This window comes from Hakea prostrata, chromosome 10 (genome assembly GCF_041222555.1).
Source record: "Hakea prostrata isolate BN-2017 chromosome 10, UWA_Hpros_2, whole genome shotgun sequence".
In the NCBI taxonomy this organism is placed as follows: domain Eukaryota; kingdom Viridiplantae; phylum Streptophyta; class Magnoliopsida; order Proteales; family Proteaceae; genus Hakea; species Hakea prostrata.
Window position 1 is genome coordinate 10,232,816 of NC_142609.1, and position 9,743 is coordinate 10,242,558.

The following is a 9,743-nucleotide window of genomic DNA, read 5'->3' on the forward strand; positions in this document are numbered from 1 at the left end:
TATTTTTTACCAATATACCGAAAGATCAACATATGTGAGGATTCAATGTCTTCTTTCAAGGATAAGTAAAGCAAGTTAAACATATTTGATATTCTAATTCTATCAAGCTTCAGTTTCTTTCCAAGTAAAGACCTGATAAAATGAAAACCAGTAAGTTTTTACTCTGAAGGGAGGGAGAGGTTTGTATCTTTTCCAGTTGAACTTCTCATTTCATTCTCCATCCATATGTTGCCTACTAAAGTTTGATCTAGTATACGGGTAGCAGGGGCCAAAACAATTCAAGATTTCAATTTCCTTACCAATAAAAAAACTGTTGTTCAACATAAACTGGGTGGGATCTGGATTTACGCAAGTGTTAATTGCACCAGAGAGAGCATCGTCCTTCAATCTCACTCCGCATATTGCACGTATGTGAAGGATTTTGAATGTCCTCCACTTGGGGGTTGGGTCATGAGGACACCTCCACTTAGGCAAGATATAGATGAGATGACTGGATGTACCCTAGCCACCGGAGAATAAGAGTCATCAAGGTAGTGGTGGCAAACACAAACCCATTAACATTGTGCTTGCCCGAGAACACAAGAAGCAACCAATTTCACGATTAGTAACAGAAAAATAGCGGCAAGTGTTCGAGACAAGTAGCCAATAAGTAAAATAGAATCTTTGAAGATTCACTACAAGAAAATAGGGGTTTAGAGGCATTTATAAATATTTTTAGAGACATTAATAAAATATTGTATCTAATGCTTTATATTAGAGACAATATTAATAAATGTCACTATTTAAAGATATTTAGAGGCATTAATTACAAAAATGTCTCTAATAGTTAAGTTTTTTTTTTTTTTTTTTGGTAAAGACTAATAGTTAAGTTTTAGAGTCATACTTTTCAAAATGCCCTTAATAATACTTTCCTAATGTTTCTATTGAATCTCACGTTTCAATATCAAGTTTCTATTTAATAAAAATAATTTACTAAAAAAAATCTAATAGAGAACGAAAAACTTAAAAATCCCTAATTCCCTCGTAATAATATTGTTTCTTAAAAAAAAGGGAAAAAAAAAAACCCTAATGTATTTCCACCCTACAGCATCTCTCCTATTCCGGTGAGAAATCGGTTTCTAAATAAAAGAAAGCATTCATTATCTTCACAATCTCACATTCAACCGAAATGAAGAAAAGCCCCAAAGTTACTTCTGAATCCATTTACTCTTATCCGTATTAAACTTCCACCTAGATCTACTCTTCCTCTTTTACTTCTATCTACAATATATGAACCCAATCCGAATTATATTCGCAAAGTTATGTTGTCGTCGTCTCCTTCTACTGCTTCTGCTGCTAACGATTCCAATTTGAATGAAAACCCTTCTTCGGTGGCAAGTGATAATTGTTGGGTCGTAGCTATTTATATGAGCCGTCATCCGTCATTTAGCCTTTTGTAGACTGGGAGATAGAGCATGGACCCCCTTGACAGATAACTTTATAGAACCAAAACCTCTTGGATATGAAGACCTCATTGTCTATCAAGGAAAATTGTATGCGATTAAGTTCAGTTTTGATCTTATACTTCTGGAGTTATCTCCTCAACCAAGGGAAACAAGTTGTAACATTGCCCCTCCACCGAGGAACAATTGGATGAACATACATATAGTTCACTTTAGTTGGTGGAATGTTGCGGAGAGTTACTAGTGGTTGCAAGATGGACCAAATTCATTGCAGTTGATTTAACTTCTAAATATCTTTGCGATGGTTATCTTCCAACAACTTTTATGTTCAAGGTATATAAGTTAGATCTACGGAACCAGTGCTAGATTAAGGTTGAAGACTTTGGCGATCAAATGTTATTTATTGGCACAAGTACTGGCATTTTTGTCTCGGCATTCGACTATCCTGGATTTGAAGGAAACTCTATATATTTTACAGATGATTACTTTCACAATTTTGATGCCATGTGGGTTCGACCAAGCTGTGAGAGAGCTGCTCGTTATGATTTGGGTGTGTTTCACTTAAAAGATAATAGCATCGGGGCTATTTTCTCAAATGCTTCACATTCATATTTGTCTCCACCTGTATGGTTAACACCGGTTTTTTAGTAGAAAGAACGGATTTTTAGAGAGCTTTTGAGGTGGGGCTTTTTTTTTTTTTTTTTTTTTTTTTTTGGTACTTTTTATGTTTTTATCAATTGAACTAGCTCCCTTTTAGGGTAATTTTCATCTGGACCCCCTGAGGTTTGACCTATGTCATTTTTAGTCCAAATAAATGGACACTTTGCATCTGCCTCCCCTGAGGTATCCAATAAGGTTAATTAAGGACAAATTGTGATTTTTATGACCAAAATAACCTCAAATTAATTTGCATCATGTTTTCATAATTAAAAAAGAATGGGTTATTTGCATTTTATAAATTTATGAATTATTAAATCTTTGAATATAAAAATTTAACGATTTAAAATTTGTTAATTTTCTTCCCAATTCCTACGTCTTCTTCATCTTGGACCCTTCATCTTCTTTGATCTCTATTTCTCTCTGTTTCCATAGCCACAGATCTTTAAACCCTAAATGTTTCAACTTCAACCATGAACTTTACTCGCATCCCCACCACTACAGCCACCCACTGGCACCGTCACCGCCACCTCCAAAGCCCAGGAAGCAGAATCAGATTATACACCACCACCACCACCACCACCGCCATTGCTGGCGCCGACGACCCAACTAAGCCACTTCTACTGCCATTGTTGTTGCTAGCATTCTCTTTCTTGGCAAAACTATGCTTGTTATTATGCATCCACACCTTCAAAATGCCCTTCTCAACTCCAATCTCATTGCAGAAGTCTTCGATCAATTCCTTGTCACTCTTCTGCATCTTCCTACCCAACTTCTCCGAGAACGCAAACATCTTCTCCTTCTGCTCCTGATTGAATTTCGTCCTAAATCGCTTCCGCCCATCTGGGAACAAAACAAATTCTGAATAGAATCAATGTAGCAGTAGTAATTCATGAACAGAAACAGATTTTTACAAGGAGAAAAAGGGAAATTGATATCAGAAAAATGGTCTTCACTCTTCAGAAGCTGAAAATAGGACTAGGAAGATCCATTATGAAACTAGAAGTAAAGAGAGAATCAATTAATCAAAGAAAGCAAAAACACAAACCTTAAATGAACAGATAGATCAATAGAGTCTGTTTTAGAGTTGACCATCCCCATCGCCTGCGCAAGCAGTTTTGCGTTGCCGGTTTGAAAGAAAATGGAAGTTTCTAAAGACAAGAATTTTCTGGTAAGTAAGATCGCGTGATTGATTGATAGAACAGAAGAAGAAGATTAAAAGTAATTAGTGTTTCCTTCGAATCAAAGAAAGAAACGTGTGGTCGCATCTCTCACTTTGGGATTCCATAGTCAACAGACCACTGCGGACGGTGCCCAACTTCGGAATCGCCGATTCGAGATTGAATTTACAGTGTCAACGATTGGGCGGGATAAATCCAAACACAACAATTTTTTTTTCTTCCCACAACCTTTTAATGGCAGTAGAAGTGGCTTAGTTGGGTCGTCGGCGCCGGCAATGGCGGTGGTGTATAATCTATTCTGCTTCCTGGGCTTTGGAGGTGGCGGTGACGGTGCCGGTGGGTGGCTGTAGTGGTGGGGATGCGAGTAAAGTTCATGGTTGAAGTTGAAACATTTAGGGTTTAAAGATTTGTGGCTATGGAACCAGAGAGAAATAGAGATCAAAGAAGATGAAGAAGATGTAGGAATTGGGAAGAAAATTAACAAATTTTAAATCGTTAAATTTTTATATTCAAAGATTTAATAATTCATAAATTTATAAGATGCAAATAACTCATTCTTTTTAATTATGAAGACATGATGCAAATTAATATGAGGGTATTTTGGTCATAAAAATCACAATTTGTCCTTAATTGACCTTATTGGATACCTCAGGGGAGGTAGATGCAAAGTGTCCATTTATTTGGACTAAAAATGACATAGGTCAAACCTCAGGGGGTCCAGATGAAAATTACCCTTTATTCTTTCCTTGATTGGCTTTCAAACTTTTACAATGTTCATTTATTTCATCAAATTGCTTTATTTGGACAAACAGAATCAAACTCATCAATATTGAAAATTCCCACTGCTTAACTAGATCTGCCTCTTAACCAAGTGTAATTAATTTGACCACATTCATGAATATATCAACAACTAGTAACTAACTTCTCTATCTTAACAATTCCTGAATATATTACAATGCACCAATTAGGCTGTCAACCTTTTATACAATCAATAATCTCTCTCTCTCTCTCTCTCTCTCTCTCTCTCTCTCTCTCTCTCTCTCTCTCTCTCTCTCTCTCTCTCTCTCTCTCTCTCTCTCTCTCTCTCTCTCTTTAAAAAAATAAAGATCGATTGTATTAAATTTAAAAAGGGAAAAAAGAAGAAAGAGATTACACCATAAAAGGAACCATACAAGACTTAGTTAGAAAGACCAAATCCTAAAAAATTCAACAAAACTCAAATTGCTATTGTCTTGTTGCATCCCTTTCTAATTCCAGATCATCAAAGGCCATTCCGTTTGGATAATAAGATCAAAAGATAAAAATAGTATATTGATGTATAACAAATAAGCACGACCATATAGAGAGAATGAATGGTAATTGAGTTGTATCTTCTCAAGTGAATGATGAACTCCAAGCCCTAAATCCGTATCTTTAGCATCTAAAAGGCAGGTGGGTTGATCCATGAACTATATAATCAGCATTAACAATCTTGCATGGCACTAACCCCGGTGGATGGTGATGATTGATGAGAACTGGGGAAGACTTATGGTGGAGGGATGAGGAGATATGACTTCTAGGGTTTAGGGAGATGAAGGAGCGGTTGGACGGAGTAGGATTTTCAAGACCTTTTTGCTACATTCTTTCCGAGTAGCAGTTTTTTTTTTTTTTTTGGTAATAGTTTGATTGTATATAATAACCAGCAATATGCTCATCCTTAATTCAACAATGCAAATTCCTTTAAACAGAGCTTATACTGCTGCCACTTAAATAGCTGGTTTCTAATATGAAATTATGAGAAATAGAAATATTTTATTAAGACCAAATTGTCTTGTTGCAATAATTTTTTTAATTTTTTTATTTTGTAATGTAGGCTAGTTAAAAGTTGTAAAATTGCTTAATTTGTGAAGGTTTAAGGTAGAGCAGAGACACTCACGAGATACCATATCCTTGGGTGTCTGTAATGAATCATGGTAGTATAGTATTGTAAATGTTAAGATGATATACGCATTAATAGATAACATCATAACATGAGATGTATCTATTTCCTAACCTGGCTTTTGATTCTTCATTGTTTCGTTCTTTGAGGGGACATGCCATAGACCGGTAGTCGTATGTCTCTTGACTTCTTAACTAGTAGATGATTGGGAGTTCAACCAGCAACTGAGCTGGTTGGAAAGAGTCCTCTTGTCGACCCTAGAGAGTAGTGTACAACATTGTCCTCGCACACCCCCCTCCCCCCACCATACATTCACAGGGGAGGCCCACCTTGTTAGTGTTCAAAGGTGGCCCCCCTTAGAATGGGTCTATGTGTGGGGGGCGGGGGGAAATTAGGGTGAAGTTATATACCACACTGGGGGGGACTTTTTCCGTGGCACTGGTTGGCCATATATTCACCATTCTGTTGAATTCCGAGCCATTTATAACATTCTGGAAAGAAGAAATATTCTTTAATAAATATAAAAGATGAATTACTTGGATTGAGTACAGGTGATGTTTAGATAAAAAGACAAGCCAATGGTGTCTTTATCACATGAATTCTTCAATTTCCTGCTATAACTTTGTGCACTCTTGGAGGGATAGATCTTTATTAAGGTCATTTGCTCTGCTCATGTTGGTTTCCTTCGATCGGGTTACCGTTCATTCATTTTTGGTATTCTGTTTGGCTGTGGAGTTGTGGTTATACATTAGCATTGTTGATTTGAGTTGAAAAATAGGAGTCTTCACCGTTGTACGTTTTGGACTGAATTCTTTATTACGATGTCTTCTTTTGGCATTGAAGAACTTAAGCTGATGAATTTAGGTTTTGGGATATCTGCAAAATTGAGGGTTAGATTGACGAAGATGGGGAGCAGAGAGTCTTGGGGATAGGGGAGGGAGAGGGAGAAGATGTTGAAGCTGGAGCTGCAGAGAAAGAAGGGGGTGGGGTGGGGTTGGTAACAATCTGCTCTACTCATTCTAAGATATCTTAAGTTCTCTTATTTCTTACTTTTAAATTCTTTTGCCCTTGAATCAGGTGGGATTATTCCAATCCGGGCTACCTCGATGCACTTAAGCACCTTACTGATCTGAAAGAAGAAGGTGGGTTTGTTTGCCATGAACATTCTATCATTTAGGTTGCAGACCCACATGCTCTGCTTGTAGTGGATTATTCTAGTGAAAGCTATGCAGGTAAAATTAAGACGGTGGCCTTGACAAATTTTGATACTGACAGGCTACAAATAATCCTGGAAAATGGGGTTCTAGTTGTCAGTAATCAGGTGAATTAGAAGTTTTCCAAGATTAAATATAAATATTTGTTGGTCATTACTCTATTTTTTTGTTTTGCATAACTCCTATTTTGATGCGTTTGGGAGCTTTGTGTAGGTGCAACTTCTATTGTTGATATGCGTCCTCAACAAAAAAATGTCTGAACTGTGTCAACTCACTGGAGTAAAACTGATAACGTCTCTCTCTCCCCTCTTAGATTCCATCTTGAAATTGGATTAGTAGTTTGGGTGCCATCTAGTTCAATGATGATACCATTATCATCCTAACTTGAAACCATATGTTGAAGATCTTGGACAATTCCTGTCTCTGGTTCATGTGTCTTCTTGACTAAAGAAATTAGTTTGGTTGTTTAAGGTTCTTTGGCTCTTGTTTATCAAGAGGTGACCCGTTGATTAAATCTTCAAGATCGATCACTGAAACTGCTTACATGGTGTATTATCATGATAATATTACTAGATGATCACAAGCATAATTCCTGCACTATTTCCAAGTTTTCGCAAACTCTGAAATGCAGGTATGGCACAGTGTTGGGTGGTCTCTTGTCTGAAAAGTTCCTTGATGCCAATTTAGCAATTCCTTTCGCTGGGCCTCCATTAAACACTCCGTCCCTCCAGAAGTACAAAAGGGTATTACATGGAGACGTTGCTCTCCTTTGTAAATGCATTAACAGACATGGTTTGGCTTAGTTTCTGTGTCTGTTTTATGGAAGTAACCATCCAAAACATTACCATCATGTCAAGTGCTTGAGGATCATGACAATATGTTGGCATACTTTCAACCAATTTGAATCAAGAAGCATGCCTCTATTTTTTTCCTCGTAAAATTTATAATCAGATTACAGGGTCTGATCTATGTGGTTTTGTGATAAATATGGAAGATGGTTGATGCCTGGGTGGGTGGAGCCTCTTCCAAGTTCTGCTTCAAACGCTAAAGAAGGTAGCCTCTAAACATGGAGTCTCAACTCCAACGGTTGCTGTTAGATATATCCTAGATCAGGTAAATTTTGCTTTTTATTTTCATCAGGTTGGTTTAGAACATGGGTCGTTGATTATTCATTCCATTAATAACTTATGGTTTGGCTTGTGTTTCCAGCCATCCGTGGTGGTCGATGATTGGAGTTCGGCTTGGTCTCTCTCGAGCATATCCAAGATGCAAATGTCGTGTTCTCATTAGTTCTTGACGAGGATGATGAAAATAGCATCCAAGAAGTATCAAAGATAGGAAAGAACCTTCTAAAAGTAATTGGTGACTGCGGAGATGAATATAGGCATGCATGACAGTAGTGCCTTTTTCACCTGTTTGCCCTATCTAAAAGATAGTTGATATCTTTATTTTTTTGGTAACCATTGGTAAACCTTTGCACTGATGGTGAGTTGTGTAACACTCGTGTGTAGCCTTGAAGAAACCGATTTCATTTGTAGTCTTACTTGGAAGATGGGCAGCTTTGGTGGTAGTTGCTAGAACATTTGTATTTAGGTTTCATCAGTATTTAGCACCAGATACCGGTACTTCACTTTCAGTGATGTTGGAGGAATTTATGCTTGAAACAAAGTTGTGTCTCTCTTCACTATTGCTGGATATATTGCTCATTCTGTTTCTGCATCTGTTTACGTTTGCCTCTCATCAGGTTCCCACTTTGGCCTATTCTTCTGCAAATTCATAAGTCTCTTGATACCACAAAGCAATACGCATCATCTTTGCTAGATATAGAATTTCTTTGAAGATCTACTGGTAATTGAGTGTTTTTGTGATGGAACAAAAATCTAAACTTGGTTTGATCGTCATAAACATGGTAAGTCTTGGAATAGGAATTAGATACTGCATTTTTTGCACTTGGGTTGCAAAATCAACACTGGATGTCCGATTCCAATAATCTAAACAGATAAATTATGTTTGTACACTCAATGAATCATTTTTCCTTTTTTCTTTTTTTGGGAGGGGGTGTTTGGGTGATTTGGTGAGCAAAGAAAATGGGCTATTGGAGACCATAAACATAAATTTGCAGCTTATCAATTTGCATAACTGAAAAGGAGATCATTTACTTGGCTACTGCGCAAATCAAATATTGGTTCAATTGGATGCTCAACTTCTTACACGGAAGGCATGACCCTTGAAGGCAACCTAAACAGCAGGTGCCTTACCCAATCAAACGAGGCTCCCAAAACTGCAGTATTTAGGCATGGTCACAACACGATGTAGCCTTATTCTCGCCATAAATAGCTTAATTTATTTGTGAATGAAGACATGCTAAATTGGCAAAGTTGCAAAACTTAGCCACTTGGCAACGTTGAATGGTACTGTAAAGTTGCATAATCAGCATGTCTAGCTTTTTAATGAAGTGGATGTGAGGAGGATTAGAAGTATCAAACTTAGTCAATTCCAAACAAACTAGTTTGGGGCATCAAAGAATTGGATTTTTTTCATCTAAGTCTGCTTATCATTTACTAAGTAATAGTGGAGACCAAAGAATGAACTTTCTTCCTTCATCTTATAGGGAACATAAATGGGAATTGGTTACTTCGAGAGCCTCGAAGCTTATTTGGAACTGCAAAACTATTCCAAAGGTGAAATCATTCTTATGGAGGGTGTGTGCACAAGGCCTAGTTACGAGCGAAGCAATGAGGGATAGACAATTGAAAGTCGACCCCCTCTTGCAAAAGATGTGGGAAGTTGGTTGAATCTATCGATCATGTTCTTTTAGAGTGTCCTTTTGCAAAGGCAGCTTGGTTTGGTAGTGTCTTTTTCTATTGTTTTACAGTGGATGAAGTTCCTTTATTATGTAAATGGCTGGATAAATGGCATGAATTTAAGTTCAGCAGTAAACAAGAAAAAGGGGAAGCGTTGGTGCATTGCAGCATCATTTGTTGGTACCTATGGGTTGCAAGGAATGAGCTTATTTTTAATAGTGGCAGCCAGAGGATGTTATTGGAAGGGCTCAAGCTGCAGCAATGGGGGGTTTTTAGAAGCTACTAGGGGACAAATGAATCATTGAGGAGCTGACAGGGAGATTCGGCGGTGCTCGCTTCCTCCACAAATGCAGAATAAGGGAGGTTTTATAATTCACTGTGATGCTTTCTAGGCACAAGAAAACATTGATGGTGGTGTAGATTACATGATTTTTGATGAGCAAGGATCTATCTTGAAGGCCTTTTCAAAATCCGTTGTGTTTGAACATGTTCTTACAGGTGAGGCTTTGGCAGTGAGAGCTGCTCTT

The 9,743-nt window shown here is 37.5% G+C and overlaps 1 pseudogene; it reads left to right on the forward strand.

Moving 5' to 3' along the window:
• The first annotated feature begins 6,019 nt into the window (after positions 1–6,019).
• LOC149001847 (flagellar radial spoke protein 5-like) lies at positions 6,020–7,806 on the forward strand (annotated as a pseudogene).
• The last annotated feature ends 1,937 nt before the right edge of the window (positions 7,807–9,743 follow it).